Below are 21,831 nucleotides of genomic sequence, written 5' to 3' on the forward strand. Positions count from 1 at the left end.
TTTTTCTTGCTCTCCTCTCCTGGTAATCAGATTTATCTTACGACCACCCATGGAGGTGCCAACCCGCTGGTAGGGTACCGCTGCTGTAACTCTACGGTGTAGACGACAGACATCTCTCTCCTTGTGTACATACACAATGATCAGAGACATGATGGTACATAAACCATAACTCCAGTCAGTAATTGTCATGATGTAGGATGTTGAGTTTTAGTTATTTGCACAAGTTAAAATCATCTAAAGGACATAAATACAATGTGTGAAGAGAAAAAGACAATAAAAACAAGAATTTGTTACTTAGTACGCCTACTTAAATAATATAAAACCAGTAAGAATCAAGCACATTTCATCCCAGGGGAGATAAAACCTACTTCATAGGTAAAAAGATACATGTAAACATAGTAAACAAACAACTGAAACAATCAGATGTGACAAAAAAATGTTAACTCAAGGTCCACTTACTAGCTTTTTCTGTAGCTTTCAGCCTCATCTCACTGTCTGGAATGTGAACAGTTGTCATGGAGATAGCTCAGTCGTCACCACCTGATCTGTAGTCTAACTTAAATGTACAACTGATCTCCATCTGCTGAGGATGACCGTGAGATGGGGTTGAAAGCTCCAGAAGAAGCTTGAAAATGCATCTTCAGCTACGATTTATATATATATATATATATGTATATATATATATATATTTTTTTTTTTTTTGTCAAATTATGTTTCCAAAGTCAATAATCGACTTTAATGCTCAGTCAGGAGGAAAAGGGATGTTTTCAGTTTGCTGTTTAGCAGTGTTAATGTTGTAGCAGCTATAAGATCATACAAAACTAAATCAGCTTCACCTTCATCTCACCTCAGAGACCTAAGAAATTTTGTAATTCTTTATGAAACTAACCAGAAGCCGAGATGTGAGAACAGGTGTGATGTTATCAAATTCATCTGTCCATAGTCTTATTCAGTAGACCAGTGAGGAGGGAGTTTCTGATTGTCTAAACGACAAGAGATAAACACTATACCAAAGATTTATGTAGATGTGTATATATAATAAAAACATAAAAAACAAACAGAATTTAAAATATTAAAAAAAAATCTTTTCTATCGTCCAATATTTGAGTAAAAACAAGCTTTAATTTAACTTAAAGAGACACATCTTCCAATCGTCTTTAAATAATAATAATAATAATAATAATACAGTACATTTGCTCTACACCTACACCCACTGAACTCTGAGTGTGTTTAATCCTCCAGTTCATCTCTGCACACATACCTCGGGGTCTTTTGCAACTCTGAGCATGTGTGTTGTATACATTTATCTGATTTAAAAAAAAAAAAAAAAAGGGGTAGCTATAAAGAGGGACATACAGTATGATGCTTGGGCAAGATAGAAAAAAAAAAAAAAAAAAAGAGAGTGAGGGAGGGAAGGTGGAGAGACCGTTGCGAGCGTCCAGGCCTGAGGAATGTGTCAACTCGCTGTCAACTATGTGCTGCTTTGTCATGAGACCGCAGAGCACGTCTGGAAACACGTAAAGTTGCCTTTTTCACACCTTCGACTCCTCCCACCCTCCTTCCTAAAACCCCCCCCCCCCCCCCTCCCTCCTTCCCCCCTTTTCCCCCCTACACACACACACACACACACACACACACACACACACAGTGGCAGCAGTAGCCAGAGCTAGAGCTAGTGCAGCTGTGACCAGAACAATAGCATTCCTCAGGTTTTAAACGCCTGGCACTTAGATTCCTAACAGTCAAATTCCTGCCGGGGAGAAGCTGGGGGTTGCTATAGGATGCCAAGAGCTGTAAGACGCCTTGTAAGGAGACGTACAGCTGTAAAGCGCTGTGTGATTTGTGTTTTTTATGAGAGGGATGGATGGGCTCATGGGGACAAGGGGGGGGACGAGGAGGGGAAGGCTCTGTTGTTCCACCTCACGTTCCCTTTTCCTTAGATGTGACATTTTCAGCACTCCAATTTTAGCACTTTAGGTCGAGAGGCATCCTGCTGCTTTTGTCGGGGCATCATGTGTCGTTAGAGGCACCTGCTAAGTCAACATGTGTGTCTTGTAACGTGTTTTTTGGGGCACATGTGGCGCTGAAAACTACGCCGATGTGTTGAAAACTACACGTTAGTTTGAAGGGCGTTAAATTAGGTGTTAAGAGAGGAAACAAACAAGGAGATTTTTATATCTTTCATTCTAACAAAGGATGCAGAAAAGGAAAATGATTTTATCTTCTAGCGAGTGAAGAGTTTGATCTTCTTAGCCTACGCTCCTGTCTCCGGTTTTGTTTGTTTCTCTGAGAAATCATCCCACATGTTGAGATCCTAAAGGTTTTATAAACAGTCAGTCCTTCATTTGCTCCCTTTATGCTAATTTTAACTTTTTTAAAAAGTGCTTATGCTGCTGCAGTGGCCTTACGTACAATTAATCATCTTTATCCACTGAAGATGCCTCCAAATTACATTATTTTGAAATCCTGCGTTTAAGCATCTTTTTTTTTAACGTTAGTCAGAGAAAATTAAAGTCTAAACGCTGCACGCCTCACATCATGTGTGCCTCCTCTGGTGGCTTTTAGTTCACACAGCACTGAGCTGCCCAACTATCAGCCCATCTGAAATAACCCCAAAAATAACGATTCTCTCATTAACCACGCCTGTTTCACAATTTAAATATAAATGAATCTAATTTAGCAAACCTCGGCCACGATGAAGGGGACTCATTTAGAGCCAATCTAAAATTAATGAGGGCATCTGGAGAGAGAGAGAGAGTGGAGAGGGGCCCTGCGTGGCTTAACAGATACCGGAGTTAACAAGCTACTGTACTTTAAACACTGGAAAATCCCCATTAATTTTAAAGTTAACGCACTACTGTACTCTGAATGGTGGAAAAGAGCTTTAATGTTAGTTCAAACACATTACAGCGACATCTTCAGACTGACTCTTGGCCTCTCGCTGTCAAACCTCCTTTATGTTGTCATGCGCCAGCATTTATCAGAGTCTGTCTGGTCATACAGAATTATAATTTTCTGGACATTTTTTTTTTTTAATACAATGACAAGTGAATGTGTGAATATGTGCATGTGTGAATCAACCCTTAGACATTTATTCTGTCGGATTTACTGTCACAGTTCAAAAATTAGACATCCTGTATAGAATTACCTAAAGAGATGGCTATAGTTCCCTCATGATGCGTTGACATGAACCGTGAAATCATGCACAAGTTTCCCGATTTTCAGGCTTTCCTCTCCTCTAATTTGTTAGAAAAACCTGTAAATTTCTAACAAATAAAAGTTCCGTCTCCCACCTAATTCTTCACCCTGCAGGTTTGCATATAAATCTACTCGGGACTTTGATTTTGTTGTCTTTAAACAACACATTTCCACTGACAGGCTGCTCGTAAAAAGTCCTTTCCCTCAGCAGCCCTTTGAGTGGTTCCAGCAGATGCCAGCCAGCTCCCACAGTGACTGTTTGGTTTTGCAGGTTTAATTCCCGATGGGTTTGGGTCCAGAGTGATTAGGCTGAGCCCTAAAGGCCAGCGGGCTTGTCAGGTGTCTCCACACATTAACGTTGTTCTGCTCACACCCTGAGCCGACAGCACTGCGAGGCAGAGGGGGAAAGAGAAACGCTGATCTGGCGTGGTGGGAGGCGCAGAAGGATGAACAGAAACTCAGAGACTTGATTGCATTGTTCACATATTAAGCACGTTTTGAAAAAGAGGTTTTGTTGGTAATTGTCTTAGTCCTTCGAATTGATTATATCTCGCTTCCATCATTAAATGTATCTCCAGTTACAACAGAATATTCAGGCAGGACGTAACAAAAGTGGTAAAAGTTGCGGAAAAGTTAGAAATCTTTTGCACACTGTCTTGAACTGTCAAACATTTCACATTCTTCTAAAAAAAAAACTAAATTGTAGCTACTTTCATGGGACACAAATATGGTTTCTCAGGATTTTTAGTGCTGTATCAAAAATAAACTTTTAGATGAAAATATAAAAACACAATAAACCTTTTAATATCTACATTTCTGGAGTTTTAAGGCCTTTTTTTCAATCTTTCAGATGACTTTTAGTTTCTAATCTTTCCTGTCAGCAAAGGCAACACACTGTTGGATGCTACCTCAACATTTTCTTTAGCCTTTAACCCTAAAACCAGCTGAGTGACAACACAGCCGACTTCTCCCTGCTGGATTCAAATAAACTTGCATTGTGTCTGTGCACAAACAACTTCCTGCATGCAGACGTGCAGCTTGTTAACGGGGGCGGGAAGCTAAAAAACAACAAAAAAAAAAAAAAACCTCTTCCTGTTTCTGACCTCCAACCTCATCCTACCCCCCCCCCACCCCCACCCCCCACTTACACAGCATGGTGCAGCTATAGGAGGGGAGATGGCGTTAGGCTATAGTGTGTGTGTGTGTGTGTGTGTGTGGGTGGGTGGGTGCAGGCAGAGGAGATGATGTTAGATTTTAGAGTAGGGGGCAAACTTATGTCCTGCTCTGAAGATGTGGAGGAATAAAGTAGAGGAGGAGGGGGAGATGCGGAGACCTGCTGAGAGGGCAGCCTATATACACTCCTCCTCCTCCTTCCTGCTATACCTCTCCCTCTCTATCCCTCACCTCTTTTCACCCTCCTCCTCCTCTGTCTCCAGCCGGGGTGGGGGTGGGGGTGGGGGGGTAAAGTACATTACATGCTTGCTAATCAAACCTCCATTAAAAGTTTGGAGGGAGCGTAGTGAGAGGCTATAGTCTTTTTCTTCTCTGTTCGGTGTGTCTCCCTCACCTTCCTCCTGCTCCTCCAACATCTTCAAAATGCTTCTTAATCTTAACCAACATGTAAAATGAGAAACATGCTGGAGAAATACTAGTGACATGGTAATCATTTAACAAACAAAATACAATCAATAACCTGAAAAAGTCTTTAAAAAAGGAAAACAATAACCAGAACAATGTTGTACGACACCGTAATTAAATCACAAGTTAAATAAAAGTTGCATGAACTGTAAAACTTTGTGCAACTTGACAGATACATGGGAATTATCTGGTGAATTTAAGAAATGTCACACTTTTGGAAGCTGTGACTTTGTCTAAGGCCAGCTCGGTGCAGCATTAACTTGGCTAGGCATCTCCGCTATAACTAAAGAAAACAGACTTTTTTTTTTTTGATGTATTGGTGCATAAGAAAATACTTTTGAACTCTTTGTGACTCTGTCGGTCAAAACTGCACAGAATAAACTAGAAAGGCTAGAAAATTAACACATCAAACACAGAAATTTTACTGTCAATGTTTGATGTGTTTTGAAAGTTTTAAAGAGCCACTAACACACTATATGTAAGTGTTGGACAGAATGAAAAATGTACTGATGATTTTGTAATGTTTAGAGCCTTACTTGTATGGTTAAAAATACCCTGAGAGCTCCTCTTGGGAGTATAAATATACTAAACACTCTGACAGTTAGATTATGAAATATCTTGTCCACAAAGTTTACCTTTGGACCTGAGGGTAAACCCACGATTTATCCTCTGGAGAGCATGAACGTGCTCTGTGCAAAATGGAAGTTTAGCCCCCCCAAAAAAACAGCCACCAAAAAGCATTAACACTCACCCTCTCAGAACCAGAATCACTTCATGTCAATGTTGAGTTATGTTGCACTGGGCCGAAGTGTTGAATAAACCGACCGACTGATTACCCTCTTAAGGCTGTTGGGGCAAAAATGCATTAGCAACAGAAACTCACATGTAATAGTGGGCTGATTTGAATAAGCTGCAAAAGCCTCTCCAGAGCTCTGTGGTCTGCTAACCATACAGGGAGATCAGAGGTCTGCACAATACCACAGTGACACATACTGGATGTACTGTACACAATATCCAGAATAACATATTGAAACAGATACACATGAGGCATAGCAGAGACTGTCTTACACGGGTAATTAGCCATGCTCAATTACCATTTCTAAAAACATGAGTTACCATAAATTGGCAGCTATAAATATATAATGTACTGTTATTTGTTGTGTTCTGTAAACATAGGCAGTCATATGAGAGCACCAAGTCCTACATTTTATTAATTATGGAGCATTAGTTACATGTTGGCAGTGCTGTTGACCTTATTTTAGGAAACATCTATGAAAAGCTCATCAATGCAAAAGAAACTGATTAGATGTCTTAGCTGCAAGTAAAACTATACTGCTAATATTTTAATGGAAAATATATCATTTTCAGCACTTCCTTCCCGCTGAAGACAGTAGTAGCACTATTGTTTGCCAACTGAAACAAGAAGAAGACCAGATTTAACTGTTATTTAATATCTCCTCTACTCTCTTCCTCTTGTGTTGGTAATTGGATTTAGCGAACACCTGTATGAGTGTAGATTGTTCAGGGGATTATGGTCAGGGAAACCTTGAGTCACCACTAATTATCATCTCTTTTTTTTTTCTTTCTCTCTCTCTCTCTCTCTCTCTCTCTCTCTCTCACTCACACACACACACACACACACACACACACATACTCACACACACACAGTTCCCATACTGCCCTCCCTGAACCCAAACTCAGAGATTTAATTGATATTTTAAGGTCATAGCAGCTTTGTTGGCTTTAACCACTGGAATCCTTCATAGCAGTAGTTAACAGGGCATGTCATTATTTTGGGATATCACCTTCTCTTGACTTCCAGTGCAGATATTCATGTTAATATTATTTTCAAGCATTTGGCATAAACTGGTTTATGTTTTGAGGAATTTAGCTTTTCTCATAGATATATTATGACTTCCATTTCTCCAGTTGTTGGGTATCGACTGCTAGGCCTTCTTGAGAACGCTTATGCAAAGAAAAAGAGGCTCAGAGTAGTCGTCAAAACTGAGATTCAGGAAAAACAATGCAGATTCTGTCATGGTTATAGAACAGCTGACCAGCTGTTTAAACTCTTGTATAGTGAGGATACTGGAGGGATCATTGTCCCTCCACTATGTGCTCTGGGGTCTTGGAGAAGTCCTCTGACTATGTCCTTCAGTGTGTCTTCTCCAGGATCAGGGATTATAAGATGCTGGGTCTGCCGCTCTGGGTCATTCTGTCCTTAATAATTCATTTCATTTGAGCAATTATAGCACCTTCACCCCTCTCTAAGACATTAGGCTTTTCACTCCGCCTTCAACTGTGGCCGTTCTAAACAGCTCTAAACACTTTTTCCTTCAGATGACGACACATCTTGAGGCCATAGTACTCCGCTGAAAAAATGGTGGATTTCCCCCTCCAGGTTGGAAGCAAGTTGCTAGCAAGTGAAGTAGTTCACATATCTTTGGGTCATTTTAGAGAATATGGCTGGCAATATTTTCTTATTGTCGACAAATCTCATGTGCAGAGACAAACCAGTATTGTGTGTGTATCCAAAGCCTGATAAATCTTATTCCTCTCCATAGTTGTCCAAAAACTATTTAATAAACACAAAAATCAGCCACACCGTTGCACTGGGTGACATGTTCCTTCATCCTGAACACTACACTGATAGTAGTTTGTTTATAAATGGCTCCAAAGACTAATAACAGCGATCTCGTATTCAGTTTCTGGAGAGTAGTAGACCCAAGGAATATCTGATATCCGTTAAGGGAAATATGGAGCTTGAGATCGACTGGTGGATCACTGTGGCGTCTGCAGCTTTGCACGAGTTGCACAGGACTGTGGTGGTGAAGAAGATGCTGAGCCTGTACCAGTTTATCTGCCTTCCAACTCTCACATACAGTGATCAATCCTGGGTGGTGACCAAAACAGTGAGATCACAGATTGAAACAAGTGTTTGGGCTCAACTGGAGGACAGAGTGAAGAGCTCAAACATCTGGAAAGACTTCAGCGTAGCATTCAGTCTTGGTTGCTGTTGGTCTTTGCAGCTCCACTGGGACAGATCAGAGGTCTAAGGCACTTGAAACAGTAAATGCTGATGAAGGGGAACGTCTTACTCCACATGCACTGTCCCAACTAGACTATTGATTTGAATTGAAACCCCTTGGCAATTGACTCATTTTCCATAGAGTGATGAATATGGGACATTAGGCCAACGGAGAAAGTGAAGAATGCACTCTCCCCCGCTCAAATAGTCTCTAAGCTCCCTCCATCTCTCTCTCTTGAGGTGTAAACAGTAATAACCATAAGTAACAGCATCGTTATGTGCTGCAGCATGAATATGGGTCAGTAAGTTAACTTGAGCCGGTGACACGGAGCATCTCAGGATGGCTGAATCAGGTGATAACTCAGGTGAAGTGAGAAAATAGCGAGTGAGAGAGAGAGAAAGAGATGTTCTGGGTCCCACACTGAAATCTGAGATAGGAGTGTAGCTGTTGACTGAAGAGAGAGAGAGAGAGAGAGAGAGAGAGAGAGAGAGAGAGAGAGAGAGAGAGAGAGTGTTTAGATGAGCGATGAACAGACAGCGCTTGTCCTCAAGTCAAAGAGCTCCAGTGGCTAAAACCCCATCGGGCACCAAGATAGATACACACACACACACACACACATACGGACAGGTGATACATCATGGATGTGAGAGGGAGGAGGGGGGGGGTGGGGAGGGGGCTGCAGGGGGAGAGAGAGAGAGTGAAAAGAACGGATGGACAGATGAGAAGGAGGTGAAGCAGAGGAGGAGCGGGAGGGAACAGAAGGGTGAGGGGGTACGCAGCGGGTGACGGAGGGGAGCAATAAAGAGCAACGGACGGTTCGCTTAGTCCAGTTTATTCATGTTTTTAAGTAACAGTGAAATGAATTAAATTATTAGAGATAATCCTTGATAGTTGAGTTTGATCAAACAAACAGTGATGTTGTTTCCCTCCACTTCCTGTTTTCCCTTTCAGTCTGATTAAGTTCGTACAGAGGCTGGTAAACGTCAAGGGAGAAACATTTTCAACTTTATTGTCCATAAGAGGAAATTAGTCTTGCAACCAAGTGAAACACAGAACACACAGACACTTAAAGAATAAAATATAAATACTTGGTGTACATCCAGCCATCAAATCTACACATCAACTGTTAAAAAAATCATATGGAAGACTGATCTGCTGACTCATCTTGAGCATTTAACAGTTTGATGGCATGAGACACAAAATAATCTCTCACCCTGTTAGATTAAGCCTTTGGTTCTCTAAAACTCTGTCTGAGAAGCTCAAAGCCTCCATATTGGGGATACAGGACACTGAAATAATTTCATTTTCATGAACTCTTCTCTTAAAATTGTCATTTGTACCCTCAAATTACTAAATCTTGCCTACTTTACCTCCTTCTGCACTTATTTATACCCTAAATTTCTCTTTAATGAAGGTAACATGTCATACTCTAAAAAATATTAAATCATGCTATCATGTCATAGCAGTAAATCTATCAATCCAAATGATTGCTTTTGATATAAATAATGTGCTTAAATAAAGTAGTAAAGTAATTAAAAAGTATTATCCAGAGAAATGTGGTCATGGCTGCAGAAGTGACGGCACAAATGTACGTTATTATTCTCATTAATATGTAAAATTTAGGTGAGATCGACTGTTAAGCCAAACAAAAACGTACAAAAAAATACAAAGTCTCATTAAATGCTGTTTGAGAGACTTTTAGAATTTCATGACAGTATTTCCAGCCGGTAACCATACCAACACCAAAATAACAAGTATCCACGACTCTGAAAACATTATTATAGAGGAAGGATGCTCCTCTTCTTCTGCAGTCCCCCCTTTTGTGATTTAGGCTAAACAGGTGTATTTTATTTTAAAAAAATCATGGCTAGTGTAGCTTTAAGTCTTGGGGTGGCGAGATAAGAGGGGGGGGGGGGAGTGATGGACAGCTAGAGGGAGGGAAAGAGAGAAGGGGGGGATGGAGGGATGGAGGGAGGTGTATAGTGCAGCAGAAACTTCCCATGCTGGCCTCCCAGTGTGGCTACGTAATGAGGGCAAGGGACACAGAGACACACACACACACACACACACACACACACACTCGCAGACACACACTCGGGGCTGAGCATGGCCCCACGGCTGATTAGCGGCACACAAAGGCCCCAAACAGAAGTAGCAGAGGACACACAATGGGAGCAGGGCCTCAAGGCGTGGTTTACTTCTGCCCTGAGGGAGGGGGCGAGAGATGGTGGAGAGACAGGGGGAGAGAGAGAGAGAGAGAGAGAGAGAGAGAGAGGGTCCCACTGAGCTGGGGGGGGGAGGAGGAGGAGGAGGAGGAGGAGGAGGGGGAGGGGAGAGGAGGGGGTTCAGTGGGGTTAGGGAAGTGACAGAAGCAGAGAGGAGTTTTGTTTTTGTCCTGATAAAGACATGCTGGGTTTCTACTGAGTTCTATTTGCAGCGACTGCAGCGTCAGGAAACCAGTTGAAAGGGGTCAACGTCACGGCTGCTTATTCAACGTCCCGTCCACGGTCCCATCCACCTGTTTAGGAGCACAGAACAGTTGGGACTCAAGACATTAAAAATCTATTTAAAAAAAACAAGTTTGCATCCTCGGCTGAGTTAGAGGATTTAGAGAAATAACAAAGAGAAGAAACAGTTAAAGCTGATTGTTTGGATTTATTTCTGGCAGCGTCAGAAAAACTTCATCATGTTGTTCCGAGTTAATATTACACGGCTGCCTTAAAGTTTCCCTGTGGAGTATTCTTGTAAACAAACAAAGGTTATCTTAACATTCACCGTTACTCACCAAAACTCATCATGTGTATTCTCGTGATCTACAAATGTGTTGAATTTGTTTCTTCCCTCATAAAACATTTGCAAAAGGTATTTTAAGTCGTGCATTGTTTATGTTTACTAGCTTGCAGTCTGCTTTGTAGCGCTAGTAGAGGTCAAAAACTCCACAAGGAACCTTGAACTTCGAACCCCCAAAAATAAATAATAATAATAAAAATTTTAAAAAGGGTAGAAGACAGAAATAGTGGTTTTCAGCCCAGTATTGCTTTAATTCAGCACAATGCTGTTTAAATAGAGAACAAGTCTGTGTGCGGTCCTCCTCCTTCAACCAGAAGACAGACCTTAACATGGTTTAAAGGCACAAATTAAATTCATGAAATGCCCGAGGCAGCGAGCGATGAAACAATTTACCAGAGTCGAGTAACTTGTGCTCATTTAATTATGTAATCTTGTTTGCTAACATTCGTTCCCTTTGCACAATGCAAACATATTTTATGACTCACACTATGGCCATGTACATTTTTATTTAGGTACTAGTGATTTGCAACATCACTGGGTCAGTGAGGACAGAGTTGAGGTACATAGAAACAATTAAATATAATAAAATAGCATCATATGTAAAGAGTTTGTCAAGCTCAATATCAACTGATTCTAGTTGTATTGTGTTCTCTGCAGTCTGGATGAATATATTAACTAGTTTCTGCCAGTTAGCACATATGTAATATATACCAAAATGCTATTTTTATTAGGAATAATATCTTTGAAAGAGGATAAAGTTATGAAGTAATATTGAGGTTTTAAGTTACTACAAGTAATGTGTTCACACAGTAAATCTTACATCCGCCTTAATAATAAAAAGGCATGAAAGCTCCCCTCAGACAGATGACGGAGTGATTTAAGGTCTCAGTTTGCTTCAACAGAAATGCGTCAGATGGTTGAATAACATTTGAAACCCAGAGGTGAGAAAGGAAACACAGTTTGAACTTCTCTCAAGCTATTTTTCATTTTTCAAACAAGCACATCCATCTCTCAACAGCTCAACACTACGTTGAGGAAGGAAAATATCGTCTGAAAGTGTGCGTTGTTCTCCTCATATGTGAGCAGTTGTTATGTCTCGCCCCTTTCTGAACAACTATCAGCACTTTTGCACCTTTAATCTAAGTTTAATGTAGTAAGAATGTGGAGCTTTAAACATCTTAAATGCAAAAATAAAGAAGAAGAAGAAGTTGGGCAGAACTGAGGCCTGGCACCAGTAATAATTTAAATGATGATTGTTTGAGTTATTGCTACCACAGTTCATGTTGAGAGCTTTAAAATAATCCCAGTGGCTCTTTGCATAGATTACTATCTACATATTTCTACAAAGAAAGAATATTATATGGCAACGACTAACGAACATGGCCTTCTTTTCACAGAGGAGCAGCGGCTGCTGTAATCTCCACTGTTCAATTAGCTGCACTGACCGGGACGCCGCCTACACTTCATTAGCAGAAGAAGAAGGTATGGAATTAACCTCTTTCTCTCTCTCTTTCTCTCTCTCCGTCTCTTTCCGTTACTCTATCTCTCTCTATCCCCTCAGAAATATCTCAATGGCAGAAACGATTCAAAATGAGCTTTTCTGTATCAGTTAAAACAAAATTTCCTGTTATTTTACCTTTTTAAATGGAAGCCTCTGGAATATTTATGAAGGAACAAGAGAGAGAAAGAGGGAGAGTGAAATAAATGGGGGGGGGGGGGGGGGGGGGGGGGGGGGGGGGGAGTATAAATCCACAAAGACAATTTAGCTTTTCCAGCCTCTTTTCCTGTTTTTCCAATTACTTAATGCTATTTAAATACACCGGAGCTGACACACACACACCCACACATGCATGCATGCACGCACACACACACACCACACACACACGCACACACTAATGGTTCTCAGCAATGGAGAGACTCCTGAAATAAGTCACGCAGTAATTGTATTTGATAAATCATAAAGGGAGCCCATCAGAGGAAAGCTAGCTGTAATAAAATGATAAAATAGACAATTATGAAAAAATCCCTGGCCTTTAATTTCCTAAACACACTCTGGAGAGAGGCAGTTTAAGCCACGGCGATTTGACGAGATGCTCAACACGTTTATTTCCCTCCTCTTTGACACTTTGAATTACGCCACAGGCCTCTGAAACGGCTGTGACATTAGCAGAACACCACAGATCCTCACTCACTGCTGCTGGTTCATATCTCCTCAGTCCAGTGATTTACAGTTATTTAGCACTGATCTCCTTTTGTAGTAATAATAATATGCTGTGCTTTTGGAAGATCAGTAAATTGGTCTACTTAGATGTGCAGTATAGGGAGTAGACAAAATGATACGGTAAAAACATTTCACGTTACCTCACATAACCCACCTTTGTGGCTGTGTTCGATATTTTGTTATTGTCAACGAACGCCATATAAAGACCAACATCCCTAATTCAGCGAGGTGCTGAAGTTTCTATCAAACAGGAATGCATAGTTTAGCTGTGGATGTGGTGCTCTATAGTGAGCGTATCTCATATAAAATAAAGTACACAAGTTCACGGTAATGAAGGAACATGTCAGCCAGTGCAACAGTGTGGCTCATTGATGTGTTTTAAATAGTTTTTGGGGGGGAAAAAGTGGAGGTCAGCGGCACAGAGAAATAACATATTATCCTTGGATACACATACAATACCTCTTAGTACTGTAGGATGAGTTTATTTTTGGTTTTGGTTCTCTCATGGGATTTGTTGACAATAAGAAAAGTATAGAATACCAAGATACTTGTGCTTTAAATGTGTGATTAGATTAGATAAATTCCTCAGAGTTTGGTCGTCCACAGTGATAAATGATAAGAGTGAAGTCAGACGGCACACAGCTGACAATATATCAAAGACATCCAGTATCTCATACTGCAGTAATACTAAAACAATAGATAACAGCAGATACTCCAAGATGACATTATTGTAGCTCAGGAGCCCGATTAGCCTGTAAATAAATAAAAAAACAACAACACAAAAACAATGTGTTTAATTCAATCAATCAAAGGTTGAACATAAGTGACACACCTGAAAAGTGGAGCAGGGAAATAGGCAATTAAGTAAACTAAAGTTGATATGTTTATTATTCTTTTTTTCTACTTCCTGTATAGTCATACTCATCTATTTGTTTTTGAACTTTCTTGGTTGCACAAACAGTGGGATCATCTCCACTTCACTGGAACAAAGTGAAAAATGTTTTAATGGCTAATTGAAAGATCTATAATACAAAAATTCTGTATAAACTACAATTACAGCAATTACAGCAGAAGTTGGTATTCAATAGACTTTGTATCAATCCTAATTTCATATTGGCCGGTGTTGGCAGTCAGGTCAGGTAACATGAGGATACACACTTCATGAAGAAAAGCTCACAGGACCAAACCTTCTATTGTCACAAGATCACATTAGCTCTTTGAGGCACCGATTTTTTTTTCACGGTTGTATAAAAATCACATTCCTCACTCTGACTCCTCTGGTTGAGACAGCCATGACAGTGTGAGGTCTGCACCACAAAGGGTTAAAAAAAAAAAATCAGATCTTTTGGTGCCTCGTGTAAATGCAGCCAGACTGTGTGTGTGTGTGTGTGTGTGTGTGTGTGTGTGTGTGTGTGTGTGTGTGTGTGTGTAGTGTAGGTGCTGCTGTGTAAAATGACATGGAAAAGGTGATTTTCCATTATAGTGAGGCTTCCACAGTGTGTTTCCCTGAGGCGAAGCAGAGAAATGATTGAATTTTATGTGTGTGTGTGTGTGTGTGTGTGTGTGTGTGTGTGTGTGTGTGTGTGTGTGTGTGCGTGTTTGACTTACTTTAGACAGACACCTCATCCTTCTGCTGTTCCCCCATCAGTCTTAATGTTTTTGTAATGTCAGTGGTTGAATTAAGACTTCTTTATGTGGCCCAGTAACCAAATTATGACCTCAAGCATCAATAAAAACAGTTAAATATTTTCACAAAAAGCATTTTTATTTAACAGAAAATTTTTAAAGAAACACATATTTTTTTTCCCCCATTATTCCTCAAAAGCAGACTTCCTGGAGATGTGAGGTTTTCATACTACATTAAGATGATTACACTGGGAGAGAGAGAGAGAGAGAGAGAGGAAGAAAGAGTTATTTCATTTACATACACCTGAGTGTGTGTCTCTATCTCAATCACACACACACACACACACACACACACATTAACCCTGCGTTTCTCTCTTTCTGTAGGTGATGCTGATTGTGTCACATCGAGCCAGCAACAATACAAGAGGTGGAGAAGATGCTGACATCACAACGCAGATACACGTATACAACGCTAGTACACACATGTAGTACATGAGAGCTTCGCTGTCAGCGGTCTCAGCCATTTCCAGGTGAAGAAAACCGAATTAAACTGAATCAAGCTGAACTGATCTGAACTGAAACGGCCTGAACTGAAACTGAATTGGAGGCTTTGGCTGGACGGGACACACACACAACCTCTCTGAGGTTCTGGAAAAATCATTCAGACAGAGAAATATCTTGAAGTAATACCGATGAAAACCTACATTCATTTATGCCTTTTGTTTTGGGAGTTGTTGCCTTGCTAGATTTCCTGTGCTTTTGGGTTTTCATGATCAATTAATAAGCTGATTATTTTTCTCAGTTAATCCATTAATCATTTAGTCTATGAAATGTGAAAAAGTAGGGAACAGCCCATCCCAGTTTCTTTGGGTCCAAGATAACTTCTTATTTTATAATATATAAATATTTTATAATATAAAATGGAGAAAACATTGACAGAAATGATTAATTGATTTTCAAAATAGTTGCATTAAATTTTTAATTTTTTCAATCAACTAATTGATTAATTGACTAATCATAACACTAAAAAAGAAAACATTGTTTTATGGAACTGATAACACCTAAAATCTGAACTATAAATTTGAAAGTATCTTTTTAAACTGCACAATGTCAGTTTTCTCTTGTGTGTACATTTTTACTACACAACTTACTTTTTTAACTGATCATAAACACGATACAAAAGTTGCAATAGAAATGTGTTATTGCCCCTCTGAGCTGCCTGGTTAAGAGCTTCAGTCCCTCGTACCTGTGACCACAAGAACAGTAAATTTTACTGTAGTTTTTACATAATTTTAATTGATGTTTGGGGAAGTTAAAATTTGTCTTGTAAGTGTAACTTTTTTTGTTTTTTGCTACTCAGCAAATTGTTACATTTGAAACATTTAGCATTGCATTTAAAAACTGCCATAATATTGATATCTGGTTTAAAAAAAAAATTAAAAAGTATCTTGAAGTTTGGTCATTTTTACATTTTCAGGTAAATTGAAGGATTACAGGAAAAACAAATCTCTTGTCTCAGATCAAAACCCTTTTTTGTCAAAAACACATATTGTCACCATCTTTAAAGACCTAATATGCTCATTTCCAGCTCTACATTTTTATTCTGGGACTCCACTGGATCAGCTTTGCATTGTTCACAGTTCAAACTCCTTATTTATCTTATACTGGCCCTTTATGCAGACCCTCGGTTCAGCCTCTGTCTCTTAACAGTCAGTCTTAGTTCTGATTGGCCAGCTTTCAGGAAACACTTTGGCTACGTTTAATATGAACATCCGACATTGTAACATCATATATATGACAGAAAATAAGGAAAAGAATAATAGGTTCCCCTTAAGCAAAGCTGTTCCTCATTGGTCATGAGAAGTTTGACGTTTTAGAGATATTGTGATGTTAATATTTGGAGATTTTTGGAGTATTTACATCAAATGTGCACAAGCATTTGAACAATAAATAAATTAATGTAAATGTGAATAATCTGTAACTCAGTTCTTTATCACACAAGATTTCTTATGAATCTTTCTGAAATGCTGCAACATGTTTCTGACACTTTCTATCCATATTCAAAGCTGTATGTTTATATACAACCATAATGCACCTCATCATTTTAATAAAGATAAAATACATTCAAAGCCAAACCCTGACAGCTTACATCTTTTAATCCTATACATTCTTGGAGTCTGTATATGAACCTTCTTGATCACATGTTGGACACCGATGAAGATGTAGCGTTGAAACGTTTTGTTCTTGAGATGTTTTTGCTGGAGCCGTCTCACCTGATAACATTTTGATTCATTTTCACTATATTCTGAATGTGAATTTTTTAAAATAAAAGTTTCTGTTTGGGTTCATCCTCCTTTGAGACACTTCAGTACATTTGTGTGTGTGTGTAATGATAGTGTACAGAAACACAATGACACACACACACACACACACACACAGAACAGTAGCTCTTGGCTATCTGCTGCAGTGAGTGTAAATGATCGCATAGCTGTGGTCATAACTCACAGCCATACAGGCTACTGATGGAAGCTGACACCCAATGTCTGTGTGTGTGTCTGTCTGTGTGTGTGTGTGTGTGTGTGTGTGAGTGAGAGAGAGAGAGAGAGAGAAGAGAGAAAGCGAGAGAGACATTTTAGACTCTTCATGTTGCTTCCCTTCCCGTCTGTCTCTTCTTGTCTTCCTCCTCCTCCTCTTCCTCGATGCCTCGGGTGATGAAACTGACTCTGTTACATCAGACCAACTACCCCCCCCCCCGCGCCCGCCTTTTTTCCTCAACCCATCTACACACACACACACACACACACTTGTTTGCCCACACTCAAGAACCACATTAGTATGTTTAACCTCATTGATTAGGTCTTGTCTATTGATACAAATCGGGGTGATCAATCACTGATATCTTTGTTTACCGGGCGGAGATGAGTTGATAGTGATGGATGACAGATTAATCAGTAAACTGGGTAAGATGAAGAGCGTTGAAACACACACACACACACACACACACATAGTGACAATAGGTTCATTTTCACTCTGACCTTTGTCACGCAAATGTGTTTTTCTTTCAAATTTCAGATCATTAATAATTTCAAATAAAAATGTGACTGTCCAAGACAACTTAATTTTATGTTTTTCATCATTACAGTAGGATGATAATATGTGGACAGGATTAGTGCACTTTATCAGATCAACACATTTAAACATCAATCTGGACTTGATTATTGAAAGTAGGAACAAAAAGACAACAGAGCAGTTATGTACAATGACATTCAGACCTAAATTATTAACACAGCACTTATACAGAAATGATTACAAATCCTCACCACTACACTGAAAACAAGATCTCACACTCATATTGTTGTCCAAAGTTTGTCATTATCACCATTCTTGTCTTTGCTCAAGCATTGATTTATATCACATTTCATACAATAAATGCTGCTGAAATCTTTGGGACTTTAATGTTCATATTGACATTAAAGTCGTCATTCAGGAGTACATGGTTGCTTTTGATATGGATTGGTTCTCCTCAACATTAATTTGTTACAATTTCTATGTTGTTTTGTTGAAAATAAATATATAAGAATAATGATAAATGAATGAATCTGTCGTCTGATTGTGTGTGCGCTGGAATGATGAGAGAAATAATTCAACCAAGATTCAAGATTGATCAAGATTTGGATTTCTACTGATAATCATTAGTTTCTATAAAACACCATAAAGCCAATCTAGTCTAGTCTGAATACATATAGGAGTATACAGAGAATACATATGTGAGCAGTGTTATGAGCTGTTGATGGCACAGTATCATCTAATTTAACAAAACAAAATGTTAAACTATATTAAATGACTCCAACATTTTTGAGTTCATTTTTTTTTCAGAGCTGGAAAATTGCTGAAATTATTTTTATTGTTTGAACAGGTGTTCTGGCTAGCATAGCCTAGCTAGTAGTGATAGCACTGCTACTGAGATTTGAAGTATCTAAAAAATCAATAGGCAGGTTTTCTTTTTACAAACAAGGAACTTTGTGCAACTGGCAGCCAGAAAATATATCACCACAATGTAATGAGAGCTTCTACGTGGACATTTTCAGTGAATCAACTTGCTGGAAACAAGTAAAATAACTTTTCAGATGTAAATTTTTATGTGCCGCTCATCCTCAAACACACTTGCAACAGCAATCTGCACAGAAAGAGACTGAATAGAATCTGAAACTCCTTCTGAGTTTCATTCTGATGTTCGCTGTCTGCATGTGGAACTTGTTCCTTACTGTAATGAGAGAGCAACTTCAAAATAAAACTCAAAGTTTTCTTTCTTACTTTCTTCTGTCCCTGGACCAGAGGAATAATGGCAAAAAATAGAACATGGAATTGGAGAATAAGTCAGCTAATGTTATACTGGTATAATGTAATGTGATGAAGAAACAGAAGTCTATTAAATTCTACTTTTTGAAGTGAAAATTCAGCATTGGCCTTATTAAGTTGAAAAATTCAATAAAAGTTTTTCTTACTTACTTTACTGTTTTCATTTTCAATTCCGTGTCTGCAGAATCATTGTTTTTATGTGTTAAACTTGATTACTGATTGTAAAATTGAACATTTTCATTATTTATTTAAGTGACTCATTAAAACCAGCAGGTTGAATCCACCCTTTAATTAGTCGAGTGAGACCCACTAGTTTGTGTGTTTGTTGTGTTTGTATTGGTGAAGGTGAATTTGTGGTTTTCAATCAGGAACAATGATTTGCTCTCTCTCTCTCTCTCTCTCGTTCCCTCCCACACACACACACACACACACACACTCACACACACACACTCACTCACACACACACACGCCTGCACACAGGGGATGGTTCCTGAATGGGGTTGGAGGTTAGCAGCCGGTTACACGTGGCAAGTCATGGTTAATTCCAGCAACACAAAGGATGCTCTGGATGCCAGCAAATACACACACACACACACACACACACATACACACACACTGTAATTGAAAACCTACCCCTTTAACAATGTGAAATGCCCTTAAGCCCACTGGAATACTCTCTCCATCTCACCTCTCTCTCTCTCGCTCTCTCTCTCTCTCTCTCTCACACACACACACACACACACACACACACTGTAAACCAAGTCTTCACCCTAAAATTAATGATTTACGTTAAGGGGACTTGCTTTTTGTCCCCATAAGGGAGGCAAGTCCCCACAACATGACTGTGTAAAAAGATTTACATCCCCAAAACATGAGGAATACCTGGTCCACACACACACACACACATATATACACACACATACACATATACAGTAGAATGAGAAAGCGAGAGAGAAATAGTTTAACATAATTACAGTTGAGCTTTAAGGTCAGTGAAGAGGTATCTGCTCTTTCTCTCTTTGTCTTGCTGCCAAAGCATAAAGAAAAAAAATTACATTACACAAATATTTGATTTCATCCTTGAAGAAAACTTCTAATTATCCATCAGAGAGGAAGGAAGAAGACAAGCTGACAGGGTAACACAGAGAAACACTCTTCAGCCTCTATTCTGTCCTCTTCTTCCTCTGAGGCTGATTGTGCTCACTGAATCGCTGGTTGCATCGACTTCAGTCAACTTTGTGTAGAATAATTAACCTCTTCAGCTCTTACTTTTCACCTTAAGGTTTCTCTTTAACCCTTTACCATTGGGCCTTCTTTACAGGGGCCTGTACACCCACACAATAAAACATGATCTTTAGATGAATCTCAACATAAAGTTTCTAAAGGATCTATTACATTGTTGGACATTTCCTCATGAAATCTCAGCTTCTGATTTGTGTAAGGATCAAACAAGCAAGATAACATGTTTAACAGCAAGCTTTAGAGGTGCTGTTAGGTGTTTTTTTTTAAAATTTGGACAGAGCCAATTAGCTGTTTCCTCTCGCTTCTGTTAATGTAGTCTTTATGCTGATAGTTTTATGCTAGCTAAAGACATTAATCTTTGCTGCAATAGAACAGAGTCCTAATGAAGTACAGGCAGTGACTGGAGTTGATGGCATTGATTGCCACAAACACAAAACACAATAGTCTCAGTGTGAGTAAGCAGACAAGACTCTATTCTCCTCATCACAACAGGAAAGAGCTCACAGACACGTCTGTCTTTCTCTTTCTCCTCCCATCTCCCTCCATCTCCAGTCTGCAGCCTTTTCCTCTGACATCTTACCAGCTTTTTCTCCTTTGGATACACAGAAATACAGTATACGTAGACTTACCATCTGCAGTGCTGACAGTTTAACTGTTTATGATATGGCTCATTCGTGCTTTGTTCCCATTTTTTTCCTTCCTGTTCAGTTACCAAAAGCATTTTCTCAAATGTGATGTCACATACTGTAAACTGTGTCTTCTTCCAGCAGCAACTTTTGTGTTCTTGAAGAAAAAAGTCTGGGTGAAAAATGGTGCACGCCTATGTGATGCTTTTAGAAACCAACCCAACCGCCAGAATAAAACAGCATTGTATGTTTCAGCAAATCACGGATACGTTTCAGTCTCTATGTTTCAGCGTTGATCGCATTTTAAGCTTTTCACGTGTCATTTAATGCCACATTAAATGGCTGTTAACAGTTGAATAATGATGTTTTATGGTGTGACAATGCGGTGGTTAATGTCTTGTTAGGTTTAGGCACAAAAACCACTTGGTTAGGGTTAGGGAAAGATCGTTTGGGATAAAATACCCAGTTTTGTCGCCAGAAAAACGGCATCTCGCTAAAAACATCCGATTTTGTCAGTTGAAACAGTACGCAAGCAGTGGTCTCGAACAGTCGTCTCTGCTGCTTTGATGCTTTTGCAACTTTCCGCCATGCAACTACCTCTCTAGCCAACCACCTAACAACCTGTATTGTAGAATTGCTGATATGCTACGTACTACACGTATTGAAATGTAGAGATTAAACGTATCTGTGGTTTGCAGAAACGTACAATGCCAACATTTTATTCTGGCGAATGGGCTGTAGAAACTGGGTATATTTCTGCAAAAAACCAAAAACTTTTATCATTCTTAAGACTTTATTAACAAGAGGAAGTAACCAACAAATGCACAATTTATTCCTGTTTTAGTAACATTTACTACTGCTACAGGGCCATCAGTTAACATCTTCAGATTGGGGCTCAGAAGCACAGACAGGATGGGAGAAACAAAAAGCATTGAGATACACGGTTGGTTTTGGTCTTTTCATGGGATTTGTGGACAAAAATAAAATATTACTGGACTTATCCTTTACAGTAAGGGTTAGGGTTATGCAACTAAAGCACTTAAGGTAAGGGAAAGATAGTAGTTACAGTCCATAAAAAAGTAAACCTTAAGACCAGATGATT

At 39.3% G+C, this 21,831-nt stretch overlaps 1 long non-coding RNA gene across 2 annotated transcripts in view; it reads left to right on the forward strand.

Moving 5' to 3' along the window:
- Window positions 1-16,870, forward strand: part of LOC122988625 — a 189,276-nt gene extending 172,406 nt beyond the window's left edge. For both annotated transcript variants that reach the window (XR_006404846.1, XR_006404847.1), the window contains 2 exons: window positions 12,053-12,137; window positions 14,887-16,870. This is a non-coding gene — a long non-coding RNA (uncharacterized LOC122988625). The remainder of the gene's footprint in view (window positions 1-12,052; window positions 12,138-14,886) is intronic.
- The last annotated feature ends 4,961 nt before the right edge of the window (window positions 16,871-21,831 follow it).

This window comes from Thunnus albacares, chromosome 9, assembly GCF_914725855.1.
Source record: "Thunnus albacares chromosome 9, fThuAlb1.1, whole genome shotgun sequence".
Taxonomy (NCBI): Eukaryota; Metazoa; Chordata; class Actinopteri; order Scombriformes; family Scombridae; genus Thunnus; species Thunnus albacares.